At 41.1% G+C, this 19,365-nt stretch overlaps 1 pseudogene; it reads left to right on the top strand.

Annotated features, from left to right (window-relative positions):
* Positions 1–13,327: 13,327 nt before the first annotated feature.
* LOC130841285 (iron-sulfur cluster assembly 1 homolog, mitochondrial-like) lies at positions 13,328–13,806 on the top strand (annotated as a pseudogene).
* The last annotated feature ends 5,559 nt before the right edge of the window (positions 13,807–19,365 follow it).

Raw genomic sequence — 19,365 nt, 5'->3', positions numbered from 1 at the left:
GTCCATTCTGGGGTCAGTTCTAGTTTGGTTTTTTTTTTTTTTTTTCTTTCTTTTTCTTTATTAATTATGATCTTAGTCCTAAGGGATTTAAAGTTTTATAACATTTTTTATTCTATTTTTTATTCTATTTTTATTTTTAGCCTTTTTATATGTTTCTATTTCTAGCTAAGTTTTTTGTAGTGTGGACTGTATATCTCTCCTACCTTCTTTTCATCTCTAGCTTTTATACATTTCTATTTCTTTCTTTTTATTTTCATATTTCTAGTCACACTACGCTCTTCTGTTGCCCTGTCTTCTATCCATTTTTAGTTTAATTTATCTTAATATACTTATAAGCAACATTATCTATCTGCTCAGTCTCCCTGCTTTATTCTCCAGATGACACACCACCTTGGTATTTATTATTAGGTTTTTTTCTTTATCTTAGTTCTTAGTATAATTGTCTAATTTCATTCTGAGAATCTCCCGTCTGTCTGGTGGTACCCTAGCTCTTTTTTATATTTGATCCTAGCTTTCAATATCTCCCTGGATTTGAGTTTGTGTGTGTGTGGTGTTATTTGTTTGCTTGCTTGTTTGTTTTTGCTTTTGTTTCTGTTTTGTTCTGTTTTGGTTTTGAATTTCTGTTGGCTTCTTCTTTGAATGTCTGATAGCATACTGGGGTTCTTCTGTCAGGTCTTTCTAGTGCCTGATGTTCTATTGGATTCAGTATTTATGTGTCTTATAAATATATGTGTTTCCTAGACTTAGTATTTGTTGGACTCAACACTCTGCCATTAGTCAGGGGCTTGGACGGTCTTCTTTAAACCCCTCTATTGCCAGGACAAGCAACCCCTGAAGTCTGGACTACCATGAGAAAACAAAGAAACACAATGCAGGCAAAAGAGCAGGAAACAAACCCACAAGACCAAATAAATGAAGAGGAAATAGGAAAAATGCCTAAAAAAGAATTCAGAGTAATGATAGTAAAAATGATACAAAATCTCGATAACAAAATACAGAAAATACAAGAAACAGTTAATAAGGACTCAGAAGAACTAAGGAACAAACAAACAGCAATGGACAACAAAATAACTGAAATTAAAAATACTCTAGAAGGTATAAACAGCAGAATAACTGAGGCAGAAGAACGAATAAGTGAGTTGGAAGATAGAATGGGGGTAATAACTGCCACAGAGCAGGAAAGAGAAAAAAGAATAAAAAGAATGGAAGACAGTCTCAGAGATCTCAATGATAACATTAAGCTCACCAACATTCAAATCATAGACATCCCAGAAGAAGAGGAAAAGAGAAAGGGTCTGAGAAAATATTTGAAGAGGTTATAGTGAAAAACTTCCCCAACATGGGAAAGGAAATAATTAACCAAGTCCAAGAAGCACAAAGAGTCCCATACAGAATAAACCCAAGGAGAAATACACGGAGGCACAGATTAATCAAACTAACCAAAATTAAACACAAAGAAAAAATATTAAAAGCATCAAGAGAAAAGCAACAAATAACATATAAGGGAAAAGCCATAAGGATAACAGCTGACCTTCCTGCAGAAACTCTGCAGTCCAGAAGGGAGTGGCAGGATATACTGAAAGTCCTGAAAGAGAAAAACTTACAGCCAAGAATACTCTACCCAGAAAAAATCTCATTCAGATTCAATAGAGAAATCAAAAGCTTTACAGACAAGCAAAAGTTAAGCGAAATCAGCACCACAAAACCAGCCTTACAACAATTGCTAAAGGAACTTCCCTAAGCAGGAAACACAAGAGAAGGAAAAGACCTACAGAAACAAACCCAAAACAATTAAGAAAATGGTAAACGGAACACACATGTCAATAATCACCTTAAATGTAAATGGATTAAATGCTCCAACCAAAAGACACAGACTGCCTGAATGGATACAAAAACAAGACCCTTCTATATGCTGCCTACAAGAAACCCACTTCAGACCAAGGGATACATATAGACTGAAAGTAAAGGGATGGAGAAAGATATTCCATGCAAATGGAAGTCAAAAGAAAGCTGGAGTAGCAATACTCATATCAGACATGTTAGACTTTAAAATAAAGACTATTACAAGAGATAAGGAAGGACACTACATAATGATCAAGGGATTCATCCAAGAAGAACATATCACAATGGTAAATATCTATGCCCCCAACATAGGAGCACCTCAATACATAAGGCAAATGCTAACAGCCATAAAAGGGGACATTGACAGAAACACAACAATAGTAGGAGACTTTAACATACCACTTACATCAATGGACAGATCATCCAAACAGAAAATAAATAAGGACACACAAGCTTTAAATGACACACTAGACCATCTCAACTTAATTGATATTTATAGGACATTCCATCCAAAAACGACAGAATACACTTTCTTCTCAAGTGCACATGGAACATTTTGCAGGATAGATCACACCTTGGGTCACAAGTCAAACCTCAGTAAATTCAAGAAAACTGAAAACATATCAAGCATCTTCTCTGACAACAATGCCATGAGACCAGATACCAATTACAGGAAAAAAAACTGTAAAAAATACAAACACATGGAGGCTAAACAATACACTATTAAACAACCAAGAAATCACTAAAGAAATCAAAGAGGAAATCAAAGAATATCTAGAACCAAATGACAATGAAAACACAACAACCCTAAACCTATGGGATGCAGCAAAAGCAGTTCTAAGAGGGAAGTTTATAGGAATACAGTCCTACCTCAAGAAACAAGAAAAATATCAAATAAACAACTTAACCTTACACCTAAAACAATTAGAGAAAGAACAAAAAAACCCCAAAGTGAGCAGAAGGAAAGAAATCATAAAGATCAGATCAGAAATAAATGAAAAATAAAGGAAGGAAACAATAGCAAAGATCAATGAAACTAAAAGCTGGTTCTTTGAGAAAATAAACAAAATTGGAAAACCATTAGCCAGACTCATCGGGAAAAAAAGGGAGAAGACACAAATCAACAGAATTAGAAATGAAGTAAGTCACAAAGAGAAAGACAAATATTGTATGCTAACTCACATATATGGAATCTAAAAATGGTACTGATGAACGCAGTGACAAGAACAAGGATGCAGATGCAGAGAATGGACTGGAGAACTCGAGGTTTGGGGAGGCATGGGGCAGTGAAGGGGAAGCTGAGATGAAGCGAGAGAGTAGCACAGACATATATATACTACCAACTGTAAAATAGATAGCCAGTGGGAAGTTGTTGTATAACAAAGGGAGTTCAACTCAAGGATGGATGATGCCTTAGAGGACTGGGACGGGGAGGGTGGAGGGGACTCGAGGGAGGGTGGGGGAGGAGTCGAGGGAGGGAGGGAATACGGGGATATGTGTATGAAAACAGATGATTGAACTTGTTGTACCCCCAAAAAAATAATAAATAAATAAATAAAATTTAAAAAAAAAAGAATTAGAAATGAAAAAGGAGAAGTAACAACGGACACCACAAAAATACAAAAGATCATGAGAGACTACTACAAGCAACTATATGCCAATCAATTGGAGAACCTAGAAGAAATGGATAAATTCTTAGAATAATACAATCTTCCAAGACTGAACCAGGAAGAAATAGAAACTATGAAGAGACCAATCACAAGTACGGAAATTGAGGCTGTAATTAAAAATCTCCCAACACACAAAAGTCCAGGGCCAGATGGATTCACAGGCAAATTCTATCAAACATTTTGAGAAGAGCTAACACCTATCCTTCTCAAACTCTTCCAAGATATAGGAGAAGGAGGAACACTCCCAAACTCATTCTACGAGGCTACCATCACCCTGATACCAAAACCAGGCAAAGATGTCACAAAAAAAGAAAATTACAGGCCAATATCACTGATGAATATAGACAAAAAAAAATCCTCAACAAAATACTAGCTAACAGAATCCAACAGCACATTAAAAAATCATACACCATGATCAAGTGGGGTTTATCCCTGGGATGCAAGGATTCTTCAATATACACAAATCAATCAACATGATACATCATATCAACAAATTGAAGGATAAAAACTATATGATCATCTCAATAGATGCAGAAAAAGCTTTTGACAAAATTCAACATCCATTTATGATAAAAACTCCCCAGAAAATGGTCATAGAAGGAAATTACCTCAACATCATAAAAGCCATATATGAGAAACCAAAAGCCAATATCATTCTAAATGAGGAAAAACTGAAAGCATTCCCTCTTAGAACAGGAACAAAACAGGGGTGTCCACTCTCACCATTATTATTCAACATAGTTTTGGAAGTTTTAGCCACAGCAATCAGAGAAGAAAAAGAAATAAAAGGAATCCAAATTGGAAAAGAAGAAGTAAAATTGTCAGTCTTTGCAGATGACATGATATTATTCATGGAAACCCCTAAAGACTCTACCAGAAAACTGCTAGCACTAATTGATGAATTTAGTAAAGTAGCAGGATACAAAATTAATGCACAGAAATCTCTTGCATTCCTATACACTAACAATGGAAGAGCAGAAAGAGAAATTAAGAAAACTCTCCCATTCACCATTGCAACAAAGAAGAATAAAATACCTAAGAATAAACCTGCCTAAGGAGGCAAAAGATCTGTATGCAGAAAACTGTAAGACACTGATGAAAGAAATCAAAGATGACACAAACAGATGGAGGGACATACCATGTTCCTGGATTGGAAGAATCAACATTGTGAAAATGACTATATGACTCAAAGCAATTTACAGATTCAACTCAATCCCTATCAAATTACCAACAGCATTTTTCACAAAACTACAATAAGAAATCTTACAATTTGTATAGAAACGCAAGAGACCCCGAATAGCCAAAGCAATCTTGAGAAGGAAAAATGGAGTTGGTGGAATCAGGCTTCCTGACCTCAAACTATACTACAAGGCCATAGTGATCAAGACAGTATGCTACTGGAGCTAAAATAGAAAGGAAGATCAATGGAACAGAATAGAGAACTCAACAGTAAGCCCACACACATATGGGCACCTTATCTTTGACAAAGGAGGCACGAGTATACAATGGAAAAAAGACAGCCTCCTCAATAAGTGGTGCTGGGAAAATTGGACAGCAACATGTCAAAGAATAAAATTAGAACACTTCCTAACACCATACACAAAATAAACTCAAAATGGATTCAAGACCTACATGTAAGGCCAGACACTATCAAACTCCTAGAGGAAAACATAGGCAGAACACTCTGTGACATCCATCAAAGCAAGATCCTTTTGGACCCACCACCTAGAATAATGGAAATAAAATCAAAAATAAACAAATGGGACCTCATGAAATTTAAAAGCTTTTGCACAACAAAGGAAACCATAAACAAGACAAGAAGACAACCCTCAGAATGGGAAAAAATAGTTGCCAACAAAACAATGGACAAATGATTAATCTCCAAAATATACAAGCAGCTCATGCAGCTTAATACCAAAAAAGCAAATAACCCAATCCACAAATGGGCGGAAGACCTAAATAGACATTTCTCCAAAGAAGACTTACAGATGGCAATAAACACATGAAAAGATGCTCAACATCACTAATCATCAGAGAAATGCAAGTCAAAGCCACAATGAGGTATCACCTCACACCAGTCAGAATGGCCATCATCAAAACATCTAGAAACAATAAATGTTGGAGAGGGTGTGGGGAAAAGGGAACTCTCTTGCACTTTTGGTGGGAATGTAAATTGCTACAGCCACTATGGAAAACAGTTTGGAGGTTGCTTAAAAAACTAAAAATAAAATTACCATATGATCCAGTAATCCCACTCCTGGGCATATACCCAGAGAAAACCATAATCCAAAAAGAAACATGTACCATAATGTTCATTGCAACACTATTTACAATAGCCAGGACATGGAAGAAACCTAAATGCCCATCAATAAATGAATGGATACAGAAGATGTGGCATACATATACAATGGAATATTACTCAGGTATAAAAAGGAATGAAATGGAGCTATATGTAATGAGGTGGATAGACTTAGAGTCTGTCATACAGAGCAAAGTAAGCCAGAAACAGAAAAACAAATATTGTATGCTAACTCATATATACGGAATCTAAAAAAAAAAAAAAAAAAAAATGGTACTGAAGAACCCAGTGACAAGACAAGAATAAGGATGCAGACGCAGAGAATGGACTGAAGGACACTGGGTTGGGGGGGGCGGGGGGTGAAAGGGAAGCTGGGACAAAGTGAGAGAGTAGCTTAGACATATATACACTACCAACTGTAAAATAGATAGCTAGTGGGAAGTTGCTGTATAACAAAGGGAGATCAACTTGATGATGGGTGATGCCTTACAGGGCTGGGACGGGGTGGGGGGCAGTTGTGGGAGGGATGGGATATGGCGATGTGTGTATAAATACAGTTGATTCACTTTGGTGTACCTCATAAGCTGGTACAAGTGTGTAAAGCAATTATATTCCAATAAAGAGCTTTAAAAAAATTAAAAAATAAAAAAAATAAAAATAAGACCCAACTATGTTCTGTCACCAGGAGACCCCTCTCAGCTATAAGAACAAGCATAGGCTCAAAGTGAAGATATGTAAAATGATACTCCAAACAAATGGCAACCAAGAGAAAGCAGATGTGGCCATATTCATATCAGACAAAATAAACTTCAGGCCAGAAAGGTAACAAGAGACAAAGATGGACAACTTATTATGATAAAGGGGATAATTTATCAAGAAGATATAACAGTTATTAATATGTATACACCTAACACAGGAACACCAAAATATATAAAGCCATTATTAACAGACTTAAGGTGACAAAATGGCAGCAACACAATAATTGTAGGGGACTATAACACCCCACTCACATCATCAGACAGAAAGTCAACAAGGAATAGCAGCCTTAAATGAAACGTTAGATCAGATGGACTTCATAGGTTTATGTAGAACATTCCATCCAAATACAGCAGGATACACATTGTTTTCAAGTGTACATTAAACGTTCTCAAGGATAGACCATATTTGGGGACACAAAACAATTCTCAATAAACTTAAGAAAACTGAAATCGTATCAAACATCTTTTCTGATCATAATGGTAAGAAACCAGAGGTCAACCACAAGAAGAAATTTGGAAAATCACAAATATGTGGAGAGAAAAAAAAAAAAAACATGCTACTGAATAACTTTTGAATCAATAAAGAAATCAAAGAGGAAATCAGAAAAATACTTGATGACAAATGAAAATGAAAATACAACATCCCAAAGTCTGTGTAATGCAGCAAAAATGGTACTAAGAGAGAAGTTTATAGCAATACAAGCTTAACTCAAGAAACAGAAAAGTCTCAAATAAACAATTTAAACTTATACCTAAAGAAATTTGAAAAAGAAGAACAAATGAAGCCCAATTTCAGTAGAAGAAAGATCAGAGAGGATAAATGAAGTAAAGTCTAAAAAGACAACAGAAAATATCAGTGAAACTAAAAACTGGTTCTTTGAAAAGATTAAAAAAAATTGACAAACTATTAGCTGACTCACTAAAAAAAATAGAGAGAAGTTTCTGGTGAATAAAATTAAAAACTAAAGCAGAGAAATGACAACAGCTACCACAGAAATACAAAGGATTATAAGAGAATATTGTGAGGACCTCCATGCCAACAAATTGGACAATCTACAGAATTGAATAAATTCCTAGCATCAGACAACCCTCCAAGACTGACTCATGAAGAAATTAAGATTCTGAACAAACTGCTCACTAGTAAGATATTGAAACGGTAATAAAAATCTCCCAAAAAACAAAAGTCCAGAACCAGTTTCACTGGTGATTTCTACCAAACATTCAATTAATACCTAGCCTTCTCAAATTCTTCCCAAAAATTGAAGAGGAAGGAATACTTTCTAACTAATTTTATGAGGGCAACATTACCCTGATACCAAAACCAGACAAGAACAAAACAAAAAAGGAAGCCTGAAATATTTCCAATATTTGGTTGGGGTAGGGGGTGGCAGTTGTTAGGATTTATCACACATGGTGTGAATATTATACAGTTCTTGATAACATATTACAGACCCTATGGGATCTCACTGTTTAATTTGCATTTCTATGACTCAGTAAGCTAAAACATGTTCTCAAATGTTATTAGCAGGTTGTATTCTATATTTTGTAAATTACACGTACAAATTTTTTAATATTATCCATTGGGAAAATCCAGTCATGTTTGGGATGCTGACTCCATAGCATTTTGAGGGGAGAGAAGGGTCCATGGAGAGGAAGATACTAAAGATACCAAGGGGGCTGGAGTAACTGCAGGGAGCAGTCAGGCCTCTCTTCTTCTGGAACCTGTAACAAGCTGATGTCCCATCCCCAGGCTTCAGACACAGAGCTGTGTGAGTCCTTTCCACTTTGGCTCCTCTACCTGTGTCCACTGAAGCAACTCACGGGGCAGGCCCTGGGGATGCACAATGAGCCAACTTCATACCTGCCTGGGAGGAGCAGGTACACAGGAGCAGCATACAAAAAAACAAAAGGCATATTGAGTAGGATGGAAGATGCATAGTAATGAAGTATGGACCATATACACAGCCAGGACTGGGGAAAGGGACATTTGAGTTGGGCAAGGAAGGAGTTTGGAGAGGGAGAGGTGGGGGTTGGGGAAGCTGAAAGAACCATGAGCAGGTAGAGAGCTGCATGGAACAGGTGAAACACGGAGCATGTTTAAGACTAGTCTGGAGAGACGGGAAGAGACCATGAAGGCCCTGGATGCCATGCTCAGAGTTAAGCTTTATCTTTCCATTTCCCAAAGTATGTGACGATTAGCACATTAATTTAACAGAAACTCAGTGGGGCTGTTTCTTGAAAAAAGAAAGAAAGAAAATTGAATCCCATGGTCATGCTTGTTGCAAAATGACCAGATTAAAGAATTTAAACTAATGTTCCCACTGGATGGCTGCCACTGAAACATTTTCCACCAGGGGACGCTACCCAGCCCAAAGTTGCTCCCTCCATTCCTGGTAACTCTCTGTTCTTGGCCCCTCAGTGCCTCCCTCACCCCAGCTTCAGCCCAGCCAGTGTTTCCTCATACCAGCGCTTGTCCCCTTCGCTTTCATTTCTCTCTCTTCCCCAGGTTATGGGGTGGGAGACCCCAGCCCCCAAGTTCAGCCCTGGAGAAGGGACCTCAGCCTGGGTTTCAAGGAACAGAGGAGGTCTGGGAGAGGAGGAAAGGGCAGCCTGAGTGGCAGGATGGTGGGGGGTGGGGGGGGCAGGAGTGGAAAGTACAGTCATGCTGCCAGGCCCTCCAGCCTGGGCCAGCCTGCAGGACAAAGTACAAGTAGAGGGTCCACGGGCCCAACATGAGGTCGTGAGGCTTGAGAACCTGACCTGTGAGGACAGAGGGCAGTGCCAGACTAGAGCAAGCTTCACAAGAGGAAGACAATATAGCCCAGGTTTCCTCTCCACTGTGAGAAGTGACAGCTCACACTCTCTGTCCACTCCACCCCACTCCCCAGTCTGCCTCCCCCAGTTCTGACATGACTAGACCTTCCAGGGGCGAGTGCACCTCAGCAGGTTCCTACTCTTGCTCTGCTCCTTCCTTGTCTTCCCCATTGCATCATGAGGAGCTCGGGGCAACACAGTTGTGTCTCCCTCCTCCGTCTCTGTCTTTCTTGATGTTTCCTGTCTCTGCCTCTCTCTCTGTCTCTCCCTCTCTCTTTCACTCTCTGTCTCTCTGTGTCTGCCTCTCTCTGTCTGTCTGTCTGTCTCTCTCTCTCTCTCGCTTTCTCATGCACACACACATACACAAATTGTTACAAAATCCAACATGCAGCAAAGCCAATCTACTGACACCAGGTTGTGGTGAAGGAAAGTACAGCATTTATCGCAAGCCACTAAGCAAAGAAAATAGATAGCTATGTTCAAAAGACCCAAACTCCCCAATGGCTTTCAGGGTAGGGTTTTTTTGTTTGTTTGTTTGTTTGTTTATTGACTGTGTTGGGTCTTTTTTTGCTGTGTGCGGGCTTTCTTTAGTTGCAGTGAATGGGGGCTACTCTTCATTGTGGTGCGCGGGCTCCTCGTTGCCATGGCTTCTCTTGTTGCAGAACATGGGCTCTAGGCACATGGGCTTCAGTAGTTGCAGCGCATGAGCTCAATAGTTGTGGCTCATGGGCTCTAAAGCGTGGGCTCAATAGTTGTGGCACACGGGCATAGTTGCTCCACAGCATGTGGTATCTTCCTGAAGCAGGGATCGAAACCGTGTCCCATGCGTTGGCAAGCAGATTCTTAACCACTGCGCCACCTAGGAAGCCCAGGGTAGGGTTTTTTAAAGGCAACAAATTAGAGGTGAGGGTTGCAGGGTGCGTGATCAACTCATGGACTTTATTTTGATTGGTTAATGGTGAGGTAACAGGAGGACGCTTCAGGAATATTAATCCTCAACCTTCTGGTTCCAACCAGTCTGGGGTCTATGTGCTTGTGGTCCACGTGTAGTCACCATTTTCCTGGATGGGGGTCTTAGTTTCTGCAGAACAACTCAAAGAGGTGCACCAGATTTCTATGCACATCCCTCGAGGAGGAACTAGGTCTCTGCTTTATTGGTGATCTATTATTTAATTTCTTATTAATTTTCTTGATTGACTATTTTTCCTTTGTTTCTGCATTCCCTCATTTCTCTAATTGTTAACTTATTGTGCCTGCTCTTTGGAGCTGGGGGAAAGCCTAGGAAACTAAAGCCTTTTTTCTGCAAGCAAGAAACAGGAAGCATGGAGAGATTTTTGTAACTAGGAAGGCCCTACAGGGTCCTGCTGGTTTCAGTCCCCCCTTTTCTTTGCTACTCCTCAATCACAAGGGGAACAGAGGTGGGACAAGAAGGGGAATCAAGTGCTGGATATAGAGGTTAATCATAAGCTCAGCAGGGGAACCTGGTTTGGGGGGACCTGGTTTCAGCACATACCACATTTTGGCTTGCTGCAATATCTTACTGCTGCTTTCAGAATTCTTTGACTTTTAGATTTTGATATAATGTGTCTCAGAGTAATCTTCTTGAGTTAATCTTGTTGGAGTTCTTTTGAGCTTCATGGGCCTAGATATTTATATATTTCCCTGGATTTGGGATGTTTTCAGCTATTATACTTTTAAATAATCTTTCTGTCCCTTTTTCTGTCTCTTTTCCTTCTAGGATTCCCACAATGCTAATGTTTGTTCACCAATAGTGTCCCACAATTCACGCAGGCTTTTTTCACTCTTTTTCATTCTTTTCGTTCCTCTAACTGGATAATTTCAAGTAATCTATTTTCAAGTTCGCAGATTATATGTTCTGCATGGTAAGTTTGTTTTGGAATCTCTCTATTGAATTGTTCACTTCTGTTTTCATAGTCTCAGCTCCAGGATTCTGTTCGGTTCTTTTATGGTTTCCATTTCTTTATAGAACTTCTCTTTTTTTTCATGCCTTGTTTTTCTGATTTTGTTTGGTTCTCTGAGTTCTCTTGCATTTCACTGAGTTTCTTTAAGATGATTATTTTGAATTCTTTGTCAAGTAATTTGTGGATCTCTGTTCCTTTGAGATTGGTTCCTGGAGCTTTATTAGTTTCCTCTGGTGGTGTCACATTTGCTTGAATCTTTATCATCCGTGCAGCCTTGCATTGGTGTCTGTGCATTTGAAGAAGCAAGGTCTTCTTTCAGTCTTTACAGACTGCTTTCAGCAGGTAAAACACTTCTCCTGTTTGTTTTCTGGGCTTATGGGATTAGCTTCAGAATCATAGTCATGAAGCTGTTGCTGGGTCTGCATTGGGGTCCATAGTCGGTGAGCTTGTTGCCAGAGGTCAGGACAGCATGGATCCTGTCTGGTCCCTGGGTGGCTGGGACTGTCTCTGGTCCCTTGTTCAGTAGGGTGGTAGTAGACAAGCATCCACTTGAGGATCTACAGTTGAGGCCTCAGCCGGCAGGCCTGTTACAAGAGCATGACAGATGTGGCCCCCACCAGGTCCATGGGAGGACTGCTGCCTGGTCAAGGGATGGTTGCTTGGGTGGGGAGGACTAGAACCAGATTGTGGCTGAGAGGGGCTGGAATCCAGCCCCAGGGCTGTTTCAGGTTCCACAACCAGGTTTGACATCTGCAGTTCTGACTTGGGAGGTGCAGATGGAAGTGCCTCCTACCATGTCCCGAGGGGCAGAGGGGCTGGATTAGTTTCTGACCGTGACTGGAGGGGCTGGAGCTGAGTATATGGCTCTTCCAGGACCTGCTGGTGAGTATCTATCACCTGGCCCCTGTACCAGCAGGACTGCTCATGGACTATATCTGCAAAGGCCTAGTACCAAGTATAGGGCCCTTTCAGGATCTCTAAGGACTGACAGAAGTGTCTTCCTGCTGGGTCCTGTGCCATCAGTACTGCTCGCTGACTGCAGCTGGGATGGGCTGGAGCCCAGTTACAGGGTCCTTTTAGAGTCGACAGTCAGACTGAGCTTGGCATGCTTACCTCAAGAGGCTCCCACATGTCAATAGCTGGGAGCAAAGTCTGTATGTCTATACACAACACACAAGTGGTGTGACTCCTCCCCAGGTCCCTTGGCAAAAGGCGTTAATGACAGACTCAAAGCCAATTGGAGCTCTAGCTGAGTTCTCAGGGGTGCATATCTGATTCCATTTTTGTAGCCAGGACCAGAGTCAGTGGGTCAGCCCCCTGGGTATGAGCCCACCTGCTCAAAACAGCTCTCCTCAGTCTTGGACGACACCAGGGTTTCACAATCTCCTATCTGGATCCCAAAGTTCCCAGGAAAGCTTTTGCCTTGGGGTGAGAGTTAATGTTATCCAGGTGGAGAAACACTTGAGGGCCTTTTTATTAGCTATTTGGTGACATATCTCCTCTATAAAATTATAACTTTATTTTTCCCAAGTGTTTAGTCCTTTAACCCAATATCACTTATTGAATAAATATCAACATACCAATGATATCTATATACCAATAACTTCCAAATATATATCTCCAGCTTAGAATTCTTTTAAGCTCTAGGTCTAAAAATCTTTGAGCTCTAAATTTTTAAACCCAACTGGTGGCTTAACACCATAACACCAGAAGAAGAATGAGTGTAGATAGTGAAGAGAGGTGGTCTGAGTAGTCTGGGTCTAAACTCTGATATATTCAAGAATTTAGAAATTGGAGGCATGAGAAAGAAACCAGTAAAGGAGGGAGCTTCCAATCACTGAGTAGGAAGAAACGAATGGTGAGTAGCGCAAAAAGATAAATAAATAAAATAATAAATAAATAAATAACCAAAGCAATCTTAAAAAAGAAGAACAAAGCTGATGGTATCACACTCCCTGGTTTCAACTATACTACAAAGTTATTGTAATCAAAACTGCATGATACTGGCACAGGTGCCGAAGCGTGTGGCATCAATGCACCCGCCATGTCCATGGAGAGAGGCTGATGTGGCCGAGCTCTGGCCCGAGGCACCAGGGTGCCGGGACAGCGAGGATGTCAGCTTCGTTAGTCCAGGCCACCATCCAGGCTGTGAGCAAGAGAAAGCTGCAGGCCACCCGGCCACCCTCACCCTGACACCTTCAGCAGTAAACAAGATAAAACAACTTCTTAAAGATAAGCCTGAACACTTTGGTGTGAAAGTTGGTGTCCAAACCAGGGGTTGTAATGGTCTTTCCTACACTCTAGAATACACAAAGACAAAAGGAGACTCTGATGAAGAAGTTGTTCAAGATGGAGTCAGAGTGTTCATCAAGAAGAAAGCACAGCTGACACTTTTAGGAACAGAAATGGACTATGTTGAAGACAAATTATCCAGTGAGTTTGTGTTCAATAACTCGAACATCGAAGGGACGTGTGGCTGTGGAGAAAGCTTTAATATTTGACTCCTCTGGACTGCTTGGGCTGTAGGCCCCAGGAGAGCTTTGGAAGCTCTAGGGCTTATTGAAGAAATCATGTGACTGTCACATGCTTAAGGTTTGTAATGTATGGCTGCCTTACAAGAAGAATAAAGTGATGCATTTGAAAATGAAGCCAGTGTGTTAGATTCCAGAAGAACTGATACCTGTGTTCTTTATAGGGGACAGAAAATGAGAATCCATCACTCTCTTTGGGTCATCTTTCTGATCTGTAAATAAAAAAATTTTTACCCTGCAATTCAATTCTCCTTCCTGCATCCTTTCTGTTAGAACTAGTTTCATGGAAGTTGCCTTCCTGGGAGGATTTCAGAAAACATATTCTTAACAGGTATGCACTGTAGATCTTTTGAAAACCTTGAATGTACATCTCACAATAATAAGACTGATGGCTTTTAAAATTCAGAGGCAGGAAGTCTTGACTGCTGGTGTGATGTGGTGGTGCATTGTTTTTCTACCCAAACTTGGCACAGCATTTCTCCGTTTTTATCCAAAATTTCCTTGTTAGATACCTCATTTGCTTACCCTGTAGCACCCCCAGCCATTAGATTAAAGTAATGGACAAAGATTTCCTTGAACTGTAGTGCAGAATAGTTCGGTAAATACTTTACCCCACCCGGCTTTAAATCCATTTCTTTTGCCACCCTAAGTGTCTGCTCAGAGAAGGGATGTCAAGCTGACTTAGATCCTTTTAGTCAGAAGGTCTCTTAAAAGCCATCTAGCCCACCCCCTCAATTCTATGCCTGGGGAAGCAAAACCCCAGGGGAGCTGAAGGGCTTTTGTCCTCCCTTACACTGCAGGCTAGGTAGAGGCAGAGCCAGGACCACCCACATCTTCAACTCTTGTAGGTGACAGCCCAGCTCTGCACTCTGAGGCAGTCAGTGAAGGTAAACGGGTGATCTGGCTTCTTTATCTGGTGAACATTTTGATAAGATTTCTTTGTGATTTAGAGAGCATATTTAGCTTTATTTTATTTTGGGTGAGAAGAATCTTATTTTAAAGCCCATTTATGTGAATTACCATTATGTTTCACAAGGAGGGGAAAGAAGACTTTGTAGCAACCCAGAATTGTTCTTTAGGAATGCAGCTGTAATTGTGAAGCAGAACAAGTCCCAATACCTGTACACTCTGGATCTTAAGTCCAGTGGCTAAAATTTTAAGCCTAACATTTTAACCTAACATTTTTATCATCAACAGTGTTCCTTTTGTCATTTAGTTACTTGATTTTCCTGGGTTTGACATATTAAGTGTTCTGTGACATGACATAGTTGCTTTTTTTGAAAGCCGATTATTATGAATTGAAGTAGCTGAGTTCCTTTATGTTTGTCATATTTACTAAAGTACTTGACAAAAAAATGCACCAAAACCTAGAGCAGTAGCTTTATGTAAATGCTCGTGAATTTGTATTGTTAATATAATTGTCAATCCACTTATAATTTGTGCAACACTGTATATATGTAGAGATTGAGTTGCCAATAAAAAAAAAAGCAGCCTAAAAAAAAAAAAACTGCATGATACTGGCACAAAAACAAATACATAATTTAATGGAACAAAATAGAGAGCCCAGAAATTAAACTTTGCTTATATGGTTAATTTACAACAAAGGAGCCAAGAACATACAGTGAGGAAAAGACGATCTCTTCAATAAATGGTTTTGGGAAAATTGGACAGCTACATGCAAAAGAATGAAACTGGAATTCTTTCTTACACCATGTACAAAAATCAACTCAAAATGGATTAAAGACTTAAATGTAAGACCTGAAACCATAAAACTCCTAGAAGAAAATATGGGCCGTATGTTCTTTGGCAATCGATAAAGGAAACCATCAACAAAATGAAGAGACAACCTCATAAATGGAAGAAGGTATTTGCAAATAATATAGCCTATAAGCGGTTAATATCCAAAATATATAAAGAACTCACACAACTCAATATTAAAAAACAAACAATTCAATTAAAAAATGGGCAGAGGACCTGAATAGACATTTTCCAAGGAAGCCATACAGATGGCCCACAGAAACATGAAAAGATGCTCAACATCACTGATCTTCAGGGAAATGCAAATCAAAACCACAATAAGATATCACTTCACACCTGTCAGAGTAGCTATTTTCAAAAAGACAACAAATAACAAGTGTTGGTGCGGATATGAAGGAAAGAAAGCCCTGTGCACTGTTAGCAGCTATGTAAATCAGTGCAGCCAGTATGAAAAACAGTACAGAGGCTCCTCAAAAAATTAAAAATAGAACTACCACGCAATTCACCAATTCCATTTCTGGATATTTACCCAAAGAAAACACAAACACTAATCCAAAAAGATATGTGCACCCCTATGTTCATTTCAGCATTATTTACAATAGCCAAGGTATGAAACCAACCTGTCTAGAGACAGATGGGTGGATAAAGATTGTGTGTGTGTGTGTGTGTGTGTGTGTGTGTGTGTGTGTGTGTGAGATGAATATTACTCAGCCATAAAAGAGAATGAAATCTTGCCATTTGTGATAACATGGATGGACCTAAGTGAAATGTCTGACAAAGGAAAACAAATACTCTATGATTTCACTTACATGTGGATTCTAAAACACAAAACAAATGAGCAAACAAAACAAAAATAGACTCATAAATACAGAGAACCAACAGGTGGTCACCAGGGAGGAGGGGGTCAGGAGAGTTGGGTGAAATAGGTGAAGGGGGATTAAAAAGTACGAACTTCCATAAAACAATAAATGTCACAGGGATGTAACATACAGCATCAGGTAATTTTGCAATAACTTTATACAATGACAGATGATTACTAGACTTATTGTGGTGATCAATTCACAATGTATAAATGCCAAATCACTGTGTTGTACACTTGAAACTAATATAATATTGTATGTCAACTATACTTCAATTAAAAAAGAAAAGAAAAAGTATATTTTCACATCAATACAAAAAAAAATTGACTAGTGGTGAATACAAGGTGAAGATATTGATTTAAGCAAGGACAAGTCCATTGCTGCTGAGAGGCAAGGACCATGGCAAATGAGAATTTGCCATTGGGTTTAACAACATGGAGTTCCCTGGTGACGCAGACAAGAGCAGTTCCAGTGGATGGTGAGGACAATTTATGACGGCAGAGAATTAGAGAAAACCATGAATCCAAATAAGATATATAAATAATCAGTATGCACACGAAACAATGTTCAACCTCATTACTCATCAGGGAAATGGAATTCAAAACCACAATAAGATACCACTCCACAAGTATTAGGATGTCTCTAATGAAAAAATGGACAATAACAAGAGTGGGAGGACATGGAGAAATGTACATTGCTGGGGGAATGTAACATCGGTGGAGTTGGAGCTAGAAAATAGGAATGAAAAAATGAGAGGAGGATGGACTACAAGAAGCTCTATGAAGGATAACCCAGTGGAACATGGTGACTGGGATGAGGACCAGGGGTGCTGAGGGTCAAGAAGAGGCAGGTTCAGACCATCCCATCCCATAAGCTCCACCTCTCACACCCCTCACACCCCATAGTAAGAGGATGGGAAGACACTGCACATCATTCTAAGCACCAGTGCCCCATCCCAGACATGGAGAGAGCTAAGGCTGCTTTCCTAAGACAACTCCCAACTTTGCCCAACCAAGGTCATTCTCTAAAAAGCATAAGCCATACTTGGAAGGGCCTGAAGCAATACCAATTCCTCTACCATTCTGCAGGAAGGCGGGTTTGGGGCCCACGGGCTAAGGCTGAGGCTCAGGTCCAGGTTATCACAGGTAGTCTGGAAGAAAGGCCCTGGCCCAACGTACAATGTGCAACAGACTCCCCTCACACGCACATGCGTGCACACACACATACACACACACACACATACACACTGCCCAACATCCCCAAGGAAGCCCTACACTAGGTATAAAGGAAGACTCGGGTCAGTCCTTTAAGGCAGTGGTCCCCAACACTTTTAGCACCAGGGATCAGTTTCATGAAAGACAATTTTTCCACAGATGGGGCAGCGGGTGGGGGGGGATGTTCAGGCAGTAATGCAAGCGATGGGGAGGGATGGGGAGCGATGGGGAGAGACAGGGAGCAGCAGATGAAGCTTCATTCGCTCGCCCGCCTGCTGCTCACCTCCTGCTGTGCAGCCCGGGGGTTGGGGACCCCTGCTCTATGGGTTCCCACCTACCCGTGTTTCCTCCATAGACTCCCAACTCCAGCCCCAGGCCCTAATTCTCTCCTCTGTGGCATGGTCAACACCTCTACACAGTCCCTGTGCCCGCACGGGTGTTCTCAGAAAGACACACACCAGCCACCCAGCAGAGGCTGTGGGGCTCAACACAGTCAGGAAGGTCCCCTTTGCAAAGCTTCAGGAGGAGAGGGGTCAGGAGCTGAGTCAGTGGCAGAAGAAGCGTGCTCATCCCGCAGGTGTGAGGGTCCTGAGTAGGAGGGCAGCTTGGGGAAGCTTCCTCTGACAAGACCACGTGTGTCCAGGGAGGTGAGGGCACGAGGACCAGGGTAGCACAGACTGGGGCAGCTGGAGCTGGAGCAGAGCCGGCACAGGCAGAGCTGGAAGAGCAGGACCAGAGCTGCAGGCCTCATGATCAGAACAGAGATGTTCTAGGAGGGCTGGATGCGTCTGCTTCTTCCAATCATATTATCTTCATGGCCTGCGTGGCTTACGGACCTCACTGTAGATAGTAGTGAGAGGCTCCTTTTCTTTCTGATGCTGCACACCGATACCCTGGGAATGCAAGACAAAGAGTTCCTGGAACAGCTGAGGGACAGAGGGACCCAGAATAACCAGCATAGATCCAATGCTGCTGACATGCAATGCTTATGAATTCCCCCTAAGCACCCAGCACTACATTGATCCCAGTTTTAAACTTTTGTAGTTAATATTGTATTGTCTGGAAAGAGTTAAAGAGACAGTGGGTCCAGAAACATCAATGGCTGAGTCTGACAAACTCAGGCCCAGGAAGTGAGGGACCCAGGAGAGCCCAGGCTGGGCGCAGCTCCCAGCTGTCACCTTGTACGTGCCCTCTCGAGACTCCTGTGGACTTGGCTGTGCACAGTGGATGCCTCCGTCACGGTCCCTGTGGTCCTCCTGCAGTCCTGCTCCTGAGTCATACACAGAGTGAAGCCTGAATCTCAGCCTTGGAAACCGGTACCCTCCCCCACTGCTATGAACTCCAAAGACATGGCCACACCCATCCACCCATTATGCAGAGAAATTCCATGAGCAGCAAAATGCCAGAGGCAGGGAAGGGTCCAGTGTGTGAGGGGAGGGATCTGGGCCAGGAGGGAGAAGTGCAACCTGCCTCTTCCAGTCTCCATTTTCTCCTTCCTCGCACATGTCTGCCAAAGATACAGGCCACCTCTGAGGATCAACAGTGTAACCATGACAACACCTAAGATGCCTCTCAGCAGGGCAGCAGTAGCCTCTCTATGTGAATCTGTTTCCCTCACACGGAGAGAATGAAGAACATTAAGGCAAGACAGAACCTGAGATACCCATGCCAAGGGGAGATGAGAGAGAGCAGGTGGA

Source organism: Hippopotamus amphibius, chromosome 1 (assembly GCF_030028045.1).
Source record: "Hippopotamus amphibius kiboko isolate mHipAmp2 chromosome 1, mHipAmp2.hap2, whole genome shotgun sequence".
NCBI classification, from domain to species: domain Eukaryota; kingdom Metazoa; phylum Chordata; class Mammalia; order Artiodactyla; family Hippopotamidae; genus Hippopotamus; species Hippopotamus amphibius.
This window is presented reverse-complemented; position numbering and strand designations above follow the sequence as displayed.